This window comes from Chrysemys picta, chromosome 6 (genome assembly GCF_011386835.1).
Source record: "Chrysemys picta bellii isolate R12L10 chromosome 6, ASM1138683v2, whole genome shotgun sequence".
Lineage (NCBI taxonomy): Eukaryota > Metazoa > Chordata > Testudines > Emydidae > Chrysemys > Chrysemys picta.
In genome coordinates this window covers 116175110-116195510 of record NC_088796.1, presented here as the reverse complement: position 1 = coordinate 116195510, position 20401 = coordinate 116175110, and the positions used below count along the sequence as shown (strand labels likewise).

The window sequence follows — 20401 nt, the reverse complement described above, 5'->3', positions numbered from 1 at the left end:
ATGTGTGCTATATGACAGATTCCATCTATCTGGTTTCGTGCCTTGTGCATGACTATTGTATCTGTCTGGAATACAAATTTTGCATTTTAAAAAAAAGGTGTAGTAGTATCTCTTATGTGTTCTAAGTTTCTCTGCCTCCTCCCCTATATGTTGCATTAGAATTAGAAAACTGTCAAATAATGTAATCCTACATTATGTTCTTAAGGCAGCTAGGTTTGTGGTCAGTCCGATCACTTCTGGGAGTCAGTGCCCAGAATCTAGGGACCAGCTGTCAGCAAAGCCCCACTCCCCTGCACTGCCAGATTCTGAAATCCCCTAGTATCCCTAAACTGCTGCTGTTCACTGTGAGATTCAAAGCCTCAGTCAGGCTGCTCCAGCCCGTCTTCTGTACTATGGGCTGGATTGTGGCTTTAGGCACAGCACTGACTCGTAGACACATCTTTGACTATGGCAAAATGCCTCCTCTGCTTCCTTGCTGCGAGTGAAGTGTAGTAACTTATTGCCAGCCTATACCCACAATATGCTGCTAGTCTCACCTCCCCATCTTTCTCCCCAACCCTCAATGCTGCCCTTCTGCGCTGGCCAGGGGATAGGAGGGGAGGGGCCAAGACTGTGGTGATTCCTCGGAATTCTTGTCCACCTGCTCAAGGGAGATATTAGCAGGTGTGTGTAGAATTTCCTAACCTTTGAGAGATTGACTTTGTAACCTCCATAACCTGCTTTTAAAAATGTGCTCATACATATTAATGGAAATTCTATTGCTGTCGTCACTGAAGCTTATTGTGAATCGTCAGTGTGGTAGAAATGACCAGAGGATAAATGGGTTAGAAATCTCATTTTTACACTGGAAATTTTTGGCGCTGGGTGTTCCTCATTTGTGATTGACAAAATCAGTGGTATCACTGTGTTTGTGTGTGTCTGCCTGCCTTTTGAGCTTGTGTGTGCCTCAGTGTAGTCATTTACGTCCAGTTAGAGGGGTTAATGAATAGAAAAGCCATGGAAGTTATGAGCTTTTGATGAGTTCTGTGCTAATTTTTGTAAAGCAAAATTGAGAAAATGGATGTAAATGGACCATAACAATAACACATTATAGAATGGAGCCCTAGGTGTCCAATTTTGTATCATATGTCTTAGTCAAATGTAGAGAGACAAGGTGGGTGAAGTAATATCTCTTTTTGGGGGGGGGGACCAACTTCTGTTTTTGAGAGAGACATGCTTTCGAGTCACAGAGAGCTCTGCCTGAGGTTTGGGAAAGGTGTCACAAGTAAATACAAGGTTGAACACACAGTTTTGCATAAGTCATTAGCACACATTCTAAGGAACATTCAAGGTGAAAACAGTGAGGAGTCTGGTGGCAGCTTAAAGACGAACAGATTTATTTGGGCATAAGCTTTCGTGGGTAAAAAACCCAGATGCATGGAGTGAAAATTGCAGATACAGGCATAAATATATATTGGCACATGAAGAGAAGGGAGTTACTTTACAAGTGGAGAACCAGTGTTAAAAGCCAATTCAGTCAGGGTGGATGTGGTCCACTCCCAGTAATTGATGAGGAGGTGTCAATACCAAGTGAGGGAAAATTGCTTTTGTAGTGAATCAGCCACTTCCAGTCCCTATTCAAGCCCAAATTAATGGTGTTAAGTTTGCAAATGAATTATAACTCTGCAGTTTCTCTTTGAAGTCTGTTTTTGAAGTTTTTGTTGTTGTTGAAGAATGGCAATTCAAGCTGAAGAGGCCCATTAACACCTCTCTAGTCATAGGATAAAAAGAGGGGTTAGTGGGTTAGAGATTATTGTAGTAAGCCATACATCTGGTGTTTTTATTAAGACCATATTTTTTAGTGTCTAGCAAAGTTATGAATTTAGGTTCCCAGGCTTGTCTTTTGTAAGTATTGTGAAGGTTTCCTTTGAGGCTGAGGACTGATAGGTCAGATATAGAGTAATTTTTTTTTGTGAAGCGTTCCTCCACAGGTGATAGGGTATTGTCTTTTATCATTCTTCTCTGTGAGATCATTTGAGACTGTAGTCAATATCTGGTTTCATGTGCATCATTGTATTGGGGCATTTAGTTGACTGGACGAGGTACACCACATGTTGTCATAGGCATGTGTAGGACTCATGGATCTTGAAAAGTTTGTTGTTGTGGGTGTTGATCATTGTAGCAGTGGAGATATGTCTGCAGGAAAGATTTATTTCAGGATGTGATACCCACTGAGTATGAGTTGTAGTTGTTTGATACCCCTTATGGGTTCCAGTGGGGGGTAGTAAGTGACAATTATGGGTGTGCATCAGAGAGGGTTTTATTTCTGTACTGAAGCGGGTTCTCTCGGGGTATTTGGGTGGCCCATTCCATGATGCACTCTACTTCTCTGGTGGAGTGTCCTTGTTTGGTGAAGGTGGTTTTGAGTGTGTTAAGGTGTATATCCTGACTTTCTCCTCAGAGCATATTCTGTGGTATCTGTAAATAACTGATGTCTTGGTGTGTTTTGGGTGGTTACTGGATACATGAAGGTAGGTGTGGTGATCCTTGGGATTCTCGTATATATTTGTAGGTTCCATTGTTGAAGCTGATCGGGGTGTCTAGGAAGTTGATGCTAGTGTGGGAGTGTTCCAGAAAGGTGGTGGTGGTTGAAGTTATGATGGAAATCTATGAGGCACTTTAAGTTGTCTGTCCAGAGGATGAAAATATCATCAATGTATCTCAGGTATATCATCGGTTTTGTGGAGCATTTGTCCAGAAATTTTTCTTCCGGATGGCCCATGAAGAGGTTGGCGTATTGGGAAGCCATCCTAGTACCCATGGCTGTTTCCATGGTTTGGACATAGTGTTTGTAGTTGAATGTAAAATTGTTCTGGGTGAGGATGAAATAGATTAGTTGGATGATATGTGTGGGATGGATATCTGAGGGTTGTCCATTGTCTTATAAATATTTGACACAATGCCATCCCTGTGAGGGATATTAGTGTATAGGGAAGAGACATCCATGGTGGCAAGGATGGTGTTAAGGTTGTGGAGTTTGTGGAGGAAGCTGTCCCTTTGTGTGGTTAGTGGTATGAGAATGGTTTCTATGGGTCCCAATACTTCAGTAAAGAGTGCAATGACCAGATATGATTGATCTCCCTGGGTTTCCTTGTGTGTGGATCTTCGAAAGTATGTAGAATGTATCTGGGGTGCGTTTGTGGAGGATGAATTAGTAGTTTCTCTTGTAGTTGTTAGGAGAAGGATTTGATAATATACTTAAATTTCTGGGTAAATTGTAGTGTAGGGTCATCTTTGAGTTATTTATAGTAGATGGTGTCAGAGAGTTGGCCTCATTAACGTTGTCCTCATGGTTGAGGACTATGATGGTGCCCCATTGTCTGCTGGTTTGATCACTATCTGGTGGCTAGTTTTCAGGGACTGTATAGTTGTCTTGTGGGTGGTGGAAAGATTGTGGTGGATGTGATATTTAAGTATTACATAGTTATTTTTTTCCTGAAGCAATCAATGCAATTATCAAGGTTTTGTCACCTCTATGGTGTTGAGTCAGATGATTCTTTTATTCTGAGGATTGTTGATGGGGATGTGGTAATTTTAAGTGGTGTAATCATTGCTGTGAAAGAATTATCTGAGGTGGAGTCAGCAGAAAAATTCTTCTAATTCTTGACATGTTAGTATGGTATTGGGATCTGTGGTGGGGCAGAGTTCAGTCCTTTCAAGAGTACAGATAATTCAGCTTCAGTTAGGGGTAGTCTTGACAAATTGATGATATTTGGGTGTTGTGCAGTGTCCGTGTGGTGGGTATTGGTGACAGGGTTTCTCACAGAGGTAGCTTTCTGAGCATTGTGGAGTAGTTGTAGTTTGTTCCTATTCTTGTTTTTGTGTTGGATGACTTATCAGGTCTATTTGATAGTTCTGGATTTCTTGCATGATTTCCAGGTAAATTTCCTGATTTTTTTTTTCTTTCAGTATGTGTGAGCATGTGGGAAGCATTCTTGTTTGCGGTGGGTCTTCCTGAGTATGTGAGGTGCAGTAAGTGATTCTTCAGCTCATCTGAAGACCATCTGCAGAACTGGTAAGCATATTTGGAGTTCTATATAGTGATCAGAGGGTTATAGAATCATAGAAGATCAGGGTTGGAAGAGACCTCAGGAGATCATCTAGTCCAACCCCCTGCTCAAAGCAGGACCAACCCCAACTATATCATCCCAGCCAGGGCTTTGTCAAGCCGGGCCTTAAAAATCTCTATGGATGGATATTCCACCACCTCCCTAGGTAACCCATTCCAGTGCTTCACCACCCTCCTAGTGAAATAGTGTTTCCTAATATCCAACCTAGACCTCCCCCACTGCAACTTGAGACCATTGTTCCTTGTTCTGTCATCTGGTACCACTGAGAACAGCCGAGCTCCATCCTCTTTGGAGCCCCCCCTTCAGGTAGTTGAAGGCTGCTATCAAATCCCCCCTCACTCTTCTTTTCCACAGATTAAATAAACCCAGTTTCCTCATCCTCTCCTCATAAGTCATGTGCACCAGGCCCCTGTAGATAGTGAGACCCCAGGGGATGATATTTTCTTTCTTGCATTTGCTCAGGAAGTGTATATTTGAATGTATATCAGAATTTCTATATGGAAGATTCATGTTTTTGTGTGAGGGCCTTAGAGGAATCATAAACATTTTATTTTCTTTGGGGCCAGAGTTGCAAGTGGAGAAATCTTGTGTGCAATTCATGGTTGACAATTGGCCACTCCACCTCTGTATCCTTGGACAAGAAAGAAGTATGTGTAAAGATTTTGTTTGGATGCTTTTCTTCCTCTCTTTGGTTTTCAGCCACCAACTCCTTTATAGGTAGTCAGGTTGTGTGCCTCTGTGGTTCTTTCGAGTTACTTTGTTGAGTGTCTCAGGATGCAGAAACAGATGCAGGGCTTTGGAGCGGAGCCCGAAGCTGGAGCGCGGAGCAGCTCCAGAGCAGTGGAGCTGCAGGTTTTTTCCTGGAGCTGGAGCGGAGCCAGAACGCAGCTCCAAAGCCCTGAAGAATGGAACAATAGAGTTTAACAAATATTGGAAACCTTTTAAAAATAACCAATTAACAGGAACTGCTACAATCCAGATTGTGATTTTCATCATGCTGATGAGCAGTTACTCTCTCAAGTAGTCCCATTGACTCAAGAGCAGGGCCAGCTCCAGGCACCAGCTTCTCAAGCAGGTGCTTGGGGCGGCCGCTCGGGAGAGGGGCGGCAGGTCCAGGTATTTGGCGGCAATTCGGCGGACGGTCCCTCACTCCGCCTGGGAGTGAAGGACCTCCCGCCGAATTGCCGCCGTAGATCGCGGCTTTTTTGTTTGTTTGTTTTTGTTTTGGCTGCTTGGGGCGGCCAAAACCCTGGAGCCGGCCCTGCTCAAGAGAGTGAACAATTCACAGTCTGGCCCCAGTTCATGGTCTGACAATGTGGTTAGTGGGGACTACAATAGAGTGCATTAGAGATCTATTAGTATGCACCAGTAGATTCTACATGATTTGTATGCAACATATTAGTGCACTTTAGAAATCGCACTTCCATAGTGTGTATTGCCTCACAGTGTAGACATGTCCTCAGGTTAATTTCTGAATCCCTATTTGGTTGAAGGGATTCCAGTCTTATGCAACACAATATTAATCCCAGGTTCTTGTCATCCTGCATAGATCTTATTCTTATTTACACTAAAGGCCAGTTTACATTGCCAGAGTGGCATAAAATGAATGTAAATTATTTTAAAGCTCCTTCATACTGACAGAGCAGCGTAAGAGAATCCAGCCGACCATTCCCAAGTCTCTCAAGAGGTAGAGATGAAATAAATGTTACTTTTTTTGTTGAAATTTTAGTTTGTCAGTTGCATTTTTGGTACATATATTTGTGCAGAAACTTTGAAGAAAATTCTGACCCTTTTCACGGCATCAGCACAAGAAACATCAAGTGTGATGTTTTATCCTCCGAGGCTACCAACTAACCAGCAGCAAGTTGATGAATACTAATATGAGATCATAAATATGTCCTGTTAAAAAAAAAAGTGCTTACACTGTCCTTCATTGCAGTAAGCCTTTCAGTTAAGATATTTTGGTCCAGAAATGTTGAATTACTAAAAATGTAATCCTAGGCTGAATGAGGGTTTGTCATAGAAATCATGCAAGCCTACAAACCCATACTTAAAATAATGTGTAGCATTTTCATCCAGACATCTCAAAGCACTTTACAGAGGAGATCCATATCACAGAGGAAATGTCTTGGCCAAGGTCATCCAGCAAACCACAGTCTGAGCTGGTCTCTTGAGTCCCTGTCCAATGTCCTAGCCACTAGACCTTCCTGAAGAAACTCATCCTTACTTTTGTACTTCTTTTGATTCTAATTGGACTTGCCATGTGGGTAAGGATTTGCAGGATAATGTCCTTAATCTGACATTAATTTGACCCAGATCCTCAGCTGGTTTAAATCTGTAGATATCTGTAGAACTGTGTCTATTTGCACCAGCTGAGGATTCTGCCTATATGTTTTCACACCTTTCACCTTTGTTAGAACATCCACAGAAGATGAGATGGTATCAAGTCCCTTAGCTTAATATTAACATGAAACCTCCATTTATTAAATCAAGTTTTGAGCTAAATGTTTCTTGTTTAATTTGCTAATGAACCGCACACTGATTTTCCAGAAATGCGTGTTACTTTGTGCTATACATGAGTTGTGCATGCAATAATAGGAAAACCACTGAAATAATAAAGCCAATGGTATCTCATCGTCACCCTGCACCCTAGTATTTATGATAGAAGAATATTGATGACAAGGTGCAAGGTAATTGCTGTGGATTAATTTCCAGCTGATGTTACTGGCTCAGATCTCCCAGAGACCCACTCAGGTTGCTGGACGTGAATCTCTGGGAAATAGCCTGCATCTCATTCATTTCTGTTCAGATAAATCACAAGCCCAAATTCAGCAAAGCACTTAAGTGCCTGCTTACTTTTAAGTTAATAGTACTTAAGCACATGCTTATGTGCTTTGCTGAATAGGAAATATCTGTTGAATCAGGGCTTATGTTAGTATAGGTGTATGCATGCCTCTCTTCTGCATTGTAATCAGGAAAGTAATTTGCATTAAAAAGAGTCATGCATGTGGGCTGAGGATGGAATCGGCCCCAGATAGTGCTTTTCTGGGCTAGGATAAGAGGTGTGTATTTAAAATATGTTGGCTAACAAGTGTTATCTAACATCTATCAAGGCAAGTTGTATTTTAACATGTCGAAGTGAACGTGTGTACACACACACAGATGCATAAATAATAGGGCTCATCAAAAAAATTCAAACAAAATATTTTCTGATCAGAAAAAGAAGTTATATCATAATAGAAAATCTCTTTGGGCAAAGATTGATTTCAGTGGAATTTTCCTTTGGAAAAACCAAAAGAAACAACATTGACATTCACAAAGAGTTTTTTCTCAACATTTTGTTCTCTGAAAGTTTTGATATTTTGACTTTTTAGCCCAATTCGAGAAATGGTGAACTATTGCAATGTCCCACTTAAAAGAAAAATAGAAATTCTCTTCATCTCAAATATGCCAGTATTCTATCTAGCTCTCAGTACTTGAACACCCTAGTGTTCACCTCAGCCAGTTACTAGGACAAGTTCTATCTTAGCATGTATCTAGACTAGAATTTTAAATCCTGTTAGATAAAACTTGTTATCTAACACACATTAAAAATACAGCTTTTATCCTACTCTCTAGACAAGTCCTTAACGTTGTTTGTAATTATTATATCACCTTAGAATAGGGAAAAATAATGGTGGGCATGGGGGGAGGGGCATGTGTGTATAAATAACATATTTAGGAAAAAAGACTGTCAGTTATTTTACACAGGTTTTGTTTATAGATTCCGTTTTCCAGATGTCATTCTTCCCTCTACTCTTACTGGCTGCTCAGAGACCACCAGATTTGTTCTGATCTTACTTATGCTGGTGCAAATGATGAATAATTTAATTGATGCCAAAGGAGTTATGACACTAACGCAGGTGTGAGATAAAAAATCAGGGCCCTTCTGTTTAGCCTAGGCACATTTACAAGCCGTCATGCTTCCTTTGTGCCTCCAAAGCCCTGTCTGTTTTTCTTTCCTTTAAACTGAAAACAAACCAACAAAAAAAACCCCACAATCCTATGAGGCATGTTCTAACCTGAGCTACGCATCATAGGGATTTTACTGTAGCTAGCAGTTTGAAACTTGTACATAGACTGGCTGATGTCTCTGTTTCTTATGCCCCAAATTAGAAATATAACATCCCAGAGTAAGATCTGTTGTAGGATAAAAATGTGATCCCTAACACAGTGGGTTTATTTTAATAGAAATATCTAGCAGTATGTTATAAAAGACCTGATTGAGAACCAGGGAAAATATTCCCCATTAAGCTACACTTGGCATATGTCTGTCATTGCTCCACAATGTGGACATACCTTAAGGCGCACAGAGATAGATGTATGTTCTGACATTCCCCTGGTGTTTTCTGGATTGGTGATCTGCTAGGTCACTCCAGTCCTCATCTCTGGGAGCCAGCCTTACCCTGCTCTGCTGTGAGAACCCCCACTCCTGGGCTGTTCACGCACAGCCTCTGGCATGTAAGCTGCTGCTTGGATTGTGCAACTGAATGACACTAGCCAATATCTCCGGTCCCAGACACAACCCTAGGAACCTCCGTCTTGTAGTGTCCAGTTCTGCCCGCTGGACGCTGCAAGCTTATATGGGTTTGTCAATTTAACAAAAAAATTGATATGTACTAGGCTTGTTATCCCAAGGGGAGTCTCTGACACACTTCAAACCAAATGCACTGCTTCAGGTAGAATAAACAAACAAATGTATTAACTACAGAATGTAGATTTTAAGTGATTATAAGTCAGAGCACAAGAAGTCAGATTTGGTCAAATGAAATAGAAGCAAAACTCATTCTAAGCTGATCTTAACATTTTCAGTGCCCTTAGAAACTGAGATGCTTCTCACCACAGGCTGCCTGGTTGCCCTTCAGCCAGGCTCTCCCCTTTGATCAGTGCTTCAGTCACTTGGTGTGGTGTCTGTAAATGGAGGTGGAAGAGAGAGGAGGAGCATGGCAAACGTCTCTCCCTTTTGTCATGTTCTTTCTTCCCTCTTGGTTTTGCCCCCCCCCCCCCCGAGTCAGGTAAGCATTACCTCATCGTAGTCCAAAACTGAACAAGGGAAGGGGGGTGACTCACTCGAGAGTCCAACAGATCCTTTGTTGCTGCCTAGGCCAGTGTCCTTTGTTTCTGTGAGGCTGGGCTGGGTTTGTCCCATACATGGCCTGATGAGGTGTGAACTGCCCCTCTGCTCCTGGAGAGTTTTGCCTAGGCTTGTTTTAAGTCATGAGGACACATTTTCAGCCTCATAACTATATACATGAAATTACAACCTATAACATTACTATAACAACAATGCTCAGTGTGTCATGAGCCTTCCGAAGACACCCGACATGACAGACTTTGCATTGGATACCACACAATCATATTATTAGGCTGAACACGCAGGTGCAGGATGTTAGGGTGACCAGATTTCCTGTTTTTAAAGGGACAGTCCTGTTTGGGGGGACTTTTTCTTATATAGGCGCCTATTACCCCTCACCCCCTGTCCCGTTTCTTCACAGTTGCTATCTGGTCACCCTACAGAGAGTTCCCCCGAGGTACAGAGTGTCACATATGCATGCAATTGTATTTGTGCATGCAGAGCATCAAACATGGCATAATGTATGTCACTGTATCTGCAGGTAGAACCAAACTACAAACTGGAAGCTGCTAGGTGTTCAAGTTTCAGGGCCAGACCCTCAGCTAATGCAAAGACATGTAGTTCCATTGAAGTCAAGAGTGAGGACCTGTCTCTTAAATGTAATAAACAAGCCACATGGGCCATGGTAGAAACACCATTCCAAAATCTCAGCTGTGTCCAGGCTGCGGGAAAGGTTTCTGAGCAGTGAGAGGAGGGATGGGGCTGGGGGGAGAAGAGAGAGAGAGAATACAATTTACAGAAGTTTGAGATTTGAGGGACAATAAATATTGTCAAAAATCTATGCCAAGACAATCATGCTTTACATTATTTAGAGTTCATTAATCAGACTGACACATGTTTTTATGATAGTCTTTCCCTACTGGAGAGCTCAGTACCAATCCCAGGATTGCCTCCAATCCTACATCAGTAGTTTGGCAGGCAGGCAGACTGCTGCACTCAAGAGAAGCACCATTGGAGTCACTGGCCTTCACAGGGAGGGTAGGGGAGGAAGCAGTCCTCCCACTTGATATTAGCAGCAGGATCAGGGCCTTTGATTAGGGTAGAAATGAACTTGGCAATATCTTCCCAATCTCCTTTTGTGTGTATGCAGAAGTACCTTGACTGCCGCTGCTCATAATACAGCAGCTGCAGTCCAGAACTACAGTGCATTGGCAGAGCTGTCTGGGGAACCAGTAATCTTCCCCCAAGTGCTTTAGTGAGCCCAGGGGGTAAGTGTGATGTGTGTGTTGTAATTGTGTGTTTACAACAACAACAAAAAGTCTTTGTCAATTGGAAAACAGACTTGGGGAAAAATGCATAACTAGATATTTTTTGAATAGGTTCTCATTCTAATATGATGCAGGTGTTTATTACTATTTAAGAAGATGTTCCAGATGGTGCAGTACAGCTAATCACCTGATCAACCTTGGGACTGCTTTACCCAGTCACAAGTAGATTTCAGAGCTAATGGGTTTTGTTTATTATGTGCCTGCTCAAAGTTCTAGGTGACTTAAAATGCACACAGAATAGCACAAAAAATTGCATCTATACCATTTTGCATATTTTGTCATGTACTGTAGAGGTACAGACCACTCCAATAAAAAAGACTCTATACAATGTACACATTTTAAGGTACCTGTAGTTGACCTTGTAAAGTGTGAGAAAAGAAGGGGTGGGGCTGGGGAGAAACAAAAAAACCCTTCATTTTCTGTATTTTATGGTCCAAATGTCTCAGCTAATGTATCCTAATACAAAACTTGGTGATGTATTGGGCCATGTCTTGTATGCCATTGTTGGAATGCAATGGAAAATGTCTGGGTATCCTATTTAGCAGAATAGATTTCTATTATTGCTTCAATGCCATTTTCTTTAATAGATTGGAAACTTTGATTCTATTAGCATGTTTAGCACACTCTTTCTGCTGATGTTTTTGGGTTGGGTTGAATGATATAAGGAGATGGAAATTGGAGAGAGCAGGTCCTGTTACCTAATTTCTACTTAGAGATCACTGTGGTGCAAAAAGCTGTATATTTGATTTACTCATTGTGTCAGGGAGGCAGGGTATTACAAATGAAGGAATTATTAACAGATTGAGCCTCCTGGGATCGATTTACCTCCAGTGCTAAGCAATAGTGGGAAAAGTCAGTCATTTGCATTTGAAACAGTGTTGATTTTCTCCTCCCTACATATGCTGTCAAAATGAGTATCTAATTTTCAAGCAACTTTCTTGCAAAGTGAAAATGGAACCTGGGCATCTAGGGATGTGGTTTATACAGTTGCAGCGTCAGCAAAGGAGGCTGTCAAACAGACCTCCGTAAGCTTCTGTTTTCTCAAAACAAAAATGGAGCTTGCCACTGTTTGGTGCATAAATGGATGAACGAGCGAATACAGAAAATCAAGGTTTGGTGTCACCTAAACCTCAGAATTCAGATATGACATATTGTGTCCCAGATCTTGACACAAAATGGAAATGCAGCGTGGAGTCTTTGACTTAACAACGTAAGAATGGCCAATGCCAAGCGCTTCAGAGGTAACACTATTGTGGTTGTTTCTCAGTGAATTCACACAACATTTGAACAACACAGATGTGGAGAAAAGGGGCCCAGGTCAGGAAGAAAAGAGAAACAAAGCAAGATTGTTTTACCACTGTGTTTTTGCTTCTGTTAAAACACTGCTAGACTGGCAATTGCAGCCATTTATTTGCCAATAGGGCAATTTGGGGAACTGAAAATGCAACAAGGAGCCAATGTAGAGGCTCAATGGCTCTACTGATATGCCACGCTGGGACCAGTTTCAGATCCAAAGAATGGGACTGATTGATTGACTAGACGTGGTGCAGGTACAGTGGCAGTGAGTGAATTGCAATGATGCTGCGGTTCAGGTGGCCCATGGTTAGAACATCATTTTCCAACAGACTCCAGAATATTATTACTGCTCTATCCAAAAAAATGATATTGTGTGGGCATTAACAAAGGCCATCAGATATAAATGAAGAATTAGTAGCATCAGTGTTAGAGGGGCAAGTTACATTTGTCCCCGCTGGAGTCAGTGAAGTTACATCCGGGCTGAATTTGGCACAATATGATTTTATATGTATAACACGAAAACCCAATTTCCTTTGACTTCTGCTGGTATAACACAGGTTGTAGGTCCTGAATGGAGCAGAATCTGCATGAGCAGGAACAAAGTGGTGCAAGCTACCTAAAGCTTTCCATTGAGGACCTATTTATCTTTGGTACTTATGTGAGCCCTGTTACCATAGTATAGTATTCTTTGCAGTCTTTATAGTATTCATCTTCACAATTACCATACTACAAATGGGAAACTGAGGGATAGATAGCCCAGGTCACTTGGACTAAGGTCAAACAGGAATTGAATGTGGGTTTCCCAAATACTAGGCTAGTGCCCTAGCTGCTAGACCATGCTTCCCTAAACTGGTAGTGACTTCCCACAAAATGGGCAAAGCCAGACAAGGAAGGGAACATGGTTAGAGTAGCTGGGAGAAGCTCATTTCCCAGGCAGCCTCTGCTCTGAAGCCATCTATTGATCCCACCAGGCACAAAGCTGCCCTGGCATGGTGCAAAGCAACTGCAGGGCACGCTATATCAGGAACTCTCATTGAGGGTATATGCCTGCAATTTGTTTCAAATTTTCACAACCTGAGGGGGATGGGGGAAGAGGATCTCGTCGGATCCCCAGTTGCTCCTGGATGTACCGGAATGCTTTCTAACACCTACACTTGGCAAGGGGGTTGCATTCTCTCCCTTTTGGACGTATACATGACCAAGGTTACAAATGTCTTTCCTACATCAAGGATGGACTTGCTGGAGTAGGGACTACACTTTAAAAGCATTCACAAATAGCGACTGATGGAAAATTGGGCAGAACACTTCATCTGTGCTCCACTGCCTCTGTTGCTGTTTGTTGACTTCCGGGTGAAATTAAAAGAATTGAGCCCAGCAGAGCCCATGGACAGATTGAAGCCCCACCAATGATGAAACAAGCTCTGGGAGCCTAGTGAATGTGTATTTAGAATATTTGCACAAGCTAGTGTGTGGCATCTCATTTGGGTGATTGGCAATGGGGAGCTTGGAAGAATACCACCATCTCTTTGCCCCAAGGTTAAACCCGGGGCTAAATTAACCTTGTGTGCAAATTGGCTACTCTACATCACCCACAGTCCCCAAGGGATTTGGTTAGGGGCATGAACAAAATAACCTCAATAACTTAAATGGATATTATTTTGGAAATCTGCTAAAAGGTGTTAGTTTAAGGGTTATTTGTGTGCTTTGTAGTTAGGAAGCACTAAAGACCTGCTTAGGTTGATTAGAGGCCCAATCTAAGGTGTGTAATCAATCTTGTAAGCTTTTTTTTTTTGTGAAAAGCAAGAGAGTTGTGTTATCTAATCTACAACAAACCAACACATGTGAGAGAAGAAATATATAAAATATCAATTTATTCTTCCATTGAGAGGGTTTGAAAAAGTTCTGCCTCGTAACAGGCTAACATCTACAATAATAGCTAGTAGGGGTTAAAATACCAGGGATGTAATTATTATTTTTAATGTATTTTTATTATTTTCATGGACCAGCACCTCATTGTGCTACGTGCTGTACAAACCTAGAACAAACTATCGTCACTTCTCCACAGAGCTTACAATCGAAGTATAAGATGAGACAACAGATGGACACAGACTGTCAGGGGGATTTAGGGGGTTCCAGGCAGGGCTGGAGCTGGTTCAGGTGGATACTAGTTTAGGGTCAACCCATGAGGGCAGGCTGGATGCCTGAGGTAGAAGCAGGCTGGATGCCTGAGGCGATCTGCAAAAAGAAGAACAGGAGTACTTGTGGCACCTTAGAGACTAACAAATTTATTAGAGCATAAGCTTTCGTGGACTACAGCCCACTTCTTCGGATGCATATAGAATGGAACATATATTGAGGAGATATATATACACACATACAGAGAGCATAAACAGGTGGGAGTTGTCTTACCAACTCTGAGAGGCCAATTAATTAAGAGAAAAAAACTTTTGAAGTGATAATCAAGATAGCCCAGTACAGACAGTTTGATAAGAAGTGTGAGCATACTTACAAGGGGAGATAGAATCAATGTTTGTAATGGCTCAGCCATTCCCAGTCCTTATTCAAACCGGAGTTGATTGTGCCTAGTTTGCATATCAATTCCAGCTCAGCAGTCTCTCGTTGGAGTCTGTTTTTGAAGTTTTTCTGTTGTAATATAGCCACCCGCAGGTCTGTCACTGAATGACCAGACAGGTTAAAGTGTTCTCCCACTGGTTTTTGAGTATTTTGATTCCTGATGTCAGATTTGTGTCCATTAATTCTTTTGCGTAGAGACTGTCCTGTTTGGCCAATGTACATGGCAGAGGGGCATTGCTGGCACATGATGGCATATATCACATTGGTAGATGTGTGTGGATTGATCTAGGCTGAGGTTGATGGCGATCTGTACCACCATGAGGCAGAGATATTGTTCCCAAATGAGTAGTGACATTGCACAGACAGGCTCGCTATTTTTGTGGGACTAAATTGCTGTCTCTAGGGGTCATCTGACCTGGTCCTTACTCAGGGACTGGTTGCTGCAGCATACCTGACAATGAGTCACCACAGGCAGTGGCTGGGGGCTTATCTTACATAGAGATATGGGGGAAGTACAAAGAAGGAGACAATTAGTCAGCCAGGTAGGCTGTGGTCACAGCATACCAGCAGCCTAACGGTAGTCAATTTTATTTGTAGGTACCACAGCAAAGGAGAGTTTTAAGGAGGGATGTGAAAGAGGATAATGAGGGAGCTTTGTGGATATTTATAGGAAGCTCCTCCCAAGCATGAGAGGCAGTAGGCGAGAAAACACAAAGGTGCTTGACATCATGGGCTGATGAACGATGGGAATCCTCATCTCGGTACTGAATGAGGGATGGTAGAGTGGGGATGGGCCTTGAAATGGATGTACAATGCAGAGTGACATACTGTACAATATAGTAGATATAGAGTGCAACATTCATGTCCCGGTTTTCTACCTTTAATTGCAAATATTCTTTATACGTCTGCTTTCAGCCATAAAATCTGGTGAATCTGAACCCAGACTTCTCTCCTAACAGGCAATGCAGGTCCCAAAGGGTTTTTCTCTTAGCAGACTGAACCATAGCCAGTTCAGCTAGGCTCATAGCAAATTGAGATGGGTTCTGCCTGCCTAAACACAATATGCTCTAGTTTACCACAAGTTATTGGGCTTGATGCCAGAATCATAGAGTGAAAGTCTATGACCTGTTATACAGAGGGTCACACAAAGATAAAGGCAATCATCCCTTTTTGCCTGAAAAATCCATGACTCTGTTAAACAAATGTGATCTAACCATTTGTGCCATGATGGTATCTGAGTATCTGATTCACTAAGATCGTAGGGTGTAATCTTGGCCCATTGAGTCCGTGGCAAAATTCTCCTCACATCAGTGGCTCAGGATTTCAGCCCTCATTTCTTTGGGCCAGGTCTGGAAGGGGAGTTCACACCTATGTCTGTCTTTCTGCCAAGAAGCAGAAAACTCACGCTGGGGGCTCTCTATCCCCTTGCATGTCACAGAAGAGACCTGCACCGTGGCTCTCCGTGCTTCCAAGCAGGAAGAGGGGATGTTAGTAGCACAGCCAAAGTGTGTGTGCATGGAGCTAAGTCCATGAAGGCAATACCCAAAGATGGAAGGAAGCAGCAGTAATACAAGAAGCCACAGGCCTTCTGTGCAGGTTTGAAGGCCCACACTGAAGACCAGAATTCTTTCCCTTCAACACCTCCCTCCCTCCATGCTTCTGAGCAGTATTGTCAAAAGAACAGGAGTACTTGTGGCACCTTAAAGACTAACAAATTTATTAGAGCATAAGCTTTCGTGGACTACAGCCCACTTCTTCGGATGCATACAGAGTGGAATAAATATTGAGGATATATATATATATATACACACATACAGAGAGCATAAACAGGTGGGAGTTGTCTTACCAACTCTGAGAGGCCAATTAAGTAAGAGAAAAAAAACTTTTGAAGTGATAATCAAGATAGCCCAGTACAGACAGTTTGATAAGAAGTGTGAGAATACTTACAAGGGGAGATAGATTCAATGTTTGTAATGGCTCAGCCATTCCCAGTCCTTATTCAATCCTTTGTTGATTGTGTCTAGTTTGCATATCAATTCCAGCTCAGCAGTCTCTCGTTGGAGTCTGTTTTTGAAGTTTTTCTGTTGTAATATAGCCACCCGCAGGTCTGTCACTGAATGACCAGACAGGTTAAAGTGTTCTCCCACTGGTTTTTGAATATTTTGATTCCTGATGTCAGATTTGTATCCATTAATTCTTTTGCGTAGAGACTGTCCGGTTTGGCCAATGTACATGGCAGAGGGGCATTGCTGGCACATGATGGCATATATCACATTGGTAGATGTGCAGGTGAACGAGCCCCTGATGGTATGGCTGATGTGATTAGGTCCTATGATGATGTCACTTGAATAGATATGTGGACAGAGTTGGCATCGGGCTTTGTTACAAGGATAGGTTTCTGGGTCAGTGGTTTTGTTCAGTGATGTGTGGTTGCTGGTGAGTATTTGCTTTAGGTTAGGGGGTTGTCTGTAAGCGAGGACAGGTCTGTCTCCCAAGATCTGTGAGAGTAAAGGATCATCTTTCAGGATAGGTTGTAGATCTCTGATGATGCGCTGGAGAGGTTTTAGTTGGGGGCTGAAGGTGACAGCTAGTGGTGTTCTGTTATTTTCTTTGTTGGGCCTGTCTTGTAGGAGGTGACTTCTGGGTACTCGTCTGGCTCTGTCAATCTGTTTTTTCACTTCAGCAGGTGGGTATTGTAGTTTTAAAAATGCTTGATAGAGATCTTGTAGGTGCTTGTCTCTAGCTGAGGGATTGGAGCAAATGCGGTTATATCTTAGAGCTTGGCTGTAGACAATGGATCGTGTGGTGTGTCCTGGATGGAAGCTGGAGGCATGTAGGTAAGTGTAGCGGTCAGTAGGTTTCCGGTATAGGGTGGTATTTATGTGACCATCGCTTATTAGCACAGTAGTGTCCAGGAAATGGACCGCTTGTGTGGATTGATCTAGGCTGAGGTTGATGGTGGGATGGAAATTATTGAAATCATGGTGAAATTCCTCAAGGGCTTCTTTTCCATGGGTCCAGATGATGAAGATGTCATCAATGTAGCACAAGTAGAGTAGGGGCGTTAGGGGACGAGAACTAAGGAAGCATTGTTCTAAGTCAGCCATAAAAATGTTGGCATATTGTGGGGCCATGCGGGTACCCATAGCAGTGCCGCTGACTTGAAGGTATATATTGTCCCCAAATGTGAAATAGTTGTGGATGAGGACAAAATCACAAAGTTCAGCCACCAGGTTAGCTGTGACATTATCGGGGATACTGTTCCTGATAGCTTGTAGTCCATCTTTGTGTGGAATGTTGGTGTAGAGGGCTTCTACGTCCATAGTGGCCAGGATGGTGTTTTCTGGAAGATCACCGATGGATTGTAGTTTCCTCAGGAAGTCAGTGGTGTCTTGAAGATAGCTGGGAGTGCTGGTAGCGTAGGGTCTGAGGAGAGAGTCTACATAACCAGACAAGCCGAAAGCCCTATTCCTTGACTCCATTTAAGGTCTTATCCTCTGCCCAGTGAAATCAATGACAAAATTCCCAGGGATATCAATGAAACAGGATCAAGCCCTTACTGAGAGCTGACTCCCTGTCAATAAAATAGAATGTGCAAAAACAACCAAATTGTATCTAATTTGCATGCAAACAAATACACAAGGAATCCAGTGAGCATGCCCTGACCACAACTGAATATGTTCAGTGTTAATTATTAGGATGAATTAGGGAGACTAGGGGCCCAGATTTCACATTTTGAGTAACTATCTGCTTTTGCGTCCTCGAACCTGTAAATTGAGATCTTCTTTTGGAAAATGAATTTAAGAGTGCCATTGCCAAGAGCACTGTGGTGGCTTCAAATTAGCTCAGCAACGTTTGCCACAGACAGTAATTAAAGGATGCTTAATGATTCCGTTGTGGGTTCTGCTTCTGTGCTGTTCATTTATAAAGCTATATCTGTCTGTTCATTCACCCCTCCAGTCTATAACTTACACTTTATATAGCAACTGAGATTTTGTGCAGTGAGGTGTACAGAGTGCAAAAAATAAGTCTTTTATTTTATTTCTTACTTTCAACCATAGATTTTTGTGTGTGTTCTGGGAAAGAAACTGGATAATGCGCACACAATGCTAGAGGCATGAATATAGTTCTGTGTACATCAAAGACCGAAATGTACAGTAAGTTGAACATACAATTTTGGTTTGCTGCATATATGTGATGGCTTTCCAAGGAACAAGAAGTTTATTATCTCAAGGACAGCACGAGTCAATAGTTTTAGGGAATTCAATAATAAGTGGGGGAAAATCTGCTCTTTGAAAGAGTGGTTCTGACACGTCCCTCCAAGTGTCAGCTAGAACTCACAGAATTGTCACTGAAGAATGCACTCCATCGAGCAAAGAAAGTGCTTTTAAAAGTGGGTCATTGTGTTCTCCTGTGCAATCACAGAGGAGTAGAAGCAAAGCCTGTATTACAGTAGGAACTTGAAAATAAAGTTGTGAAATGCTCCCACCATTTCATTAGAGTACATTTTATCATAGGCACACAATAAGTTACCCATTATCTAGGTGTTATCCACTGACAGGTGAGCCTGAAAAGGTTCAGATGTGTGGTTGAGTTTGGATAAGCTCCCCTAAGGTTAGCTAAACCTCTCTGGTTTACAAAACTGGTCTGGAAATCTCATGAGGTTAGGGTTACTTCGGATACTGCATACTGGCCCTTCTGCTGCTGGTCTCAATCAGAATTAAAAGTTCAGAGGTATTCGTAAATGGAAAGAGGGGCGAGGGGACCTTTCTAAACCTCAGTAAGGGTTGGTTTGTGTTGAATTTTTGTTGAAGAATCAGGTACGTTTTATTTTGTATGAAGAGGCTCGCTAATCCCTAATATCAGGAGTCAATTTTTGTTACCCTGAAATTCATGAATTATCTACGTCCCTGGAGTGGGGCCGCTTTACAGCACTTATCATTTCAGTGGACTGCCAGATCATACTGCTGGGCGTGCATACCCTCTGTACTGGGAAAGGAAAGGTTAATCTAGCACTGAGAGACTGCAGTTTAGCTTGCTACCATTTTGAATAAGCAAGTTTTCTTTTCTTAACCAAGTCAGTGGAGACTGTGGAAATAGAAAAACCTCACTTGTTTTAAATGCCAATGAGGGGATTAAATTCACTGATGAAAACCCATTTACTGTGGTATAAAATTAGCCTTTGAAATGCACTATATATATAATAAAATATTACTCTATATAAACTAATTTTGAGGAATAGTTTAATTTTGCTCTTGTACTGACAAGGGAGCTAACTGTATTAATGGAGACACTTGATAACACTAAGGGATAAAATCATTTCTGTATCCTGAAGTCTCCACACTGACTATTTCCCCTCAGGACTCCCTAATGCTGTGATAGTCAATGGGCTCTTTTCTCTTAATCCAGAAACTTCTGTAAGTAAACACTGATGGTTACAATTTGAACTCTGACAGATACTGGGGGAGACAGTGTGAAAAACTGTCAATTTAGAATTCATTTGAGGGCCACCAAATTCACGTGGTACTTTTGACAGGGCTGGAAGTCAAGCTGCTCAGTTGATGGTGGTTTTCTGTCATTTGGCATCAGTTCATTGTACACTGATTCTGTCTATAACGATTTGCAGAATTTTTGAGATGTCTGTAAACAACTACAGATCTAACCTTTCAAGTCAATTACAGTAGCCTCACAAGCATATAGAGAAGCTAAGGGCTGGCCTACACTAGGGAGGGGGGTCGATGTAAGATACGCAACTTCAGCTATGGGAATAGCGTAGCTGAAGTCGACGTATCTTAGGCCTTGTCTACACTACGAGAGTAGTTCGATTATACTTGCATCGAATTTTTGGAATCGATATTGCAAAGTCGAACGTGTGTGTCCACACTAAGGACAGTAATTCGACTTTGTGCGTCCACACTAACGGTGAAAGCGTCGACATTCGAAGCGGTGCGCTGTGGTCAGCTATCCCACAGTTCCCGCAG

General features: G+C 42.1%; 1 long non-coding RNA gene across 2 annotated transcripts in view; it reads left to right on the top strand.

Moving 5' to 3' along the window:
• The window catches only part of LOC135972280 (uncharacterized), a 251559-nt gene that overhangs the window by 59654 nt on the left and 171504 nt on the right, over nt 1-20401 (top strand). For both annotated transcript variants that reach the window (XR_010588703.1, XR_010588702.1), the window contains exon 3: nt 3949-4054. This is a non-coding gene — a long non-coding RNA (uncharacterized LOC135972280). The remainder of the gene's footprint in view (nt 1-3948; nt 4055-20401) is intronic.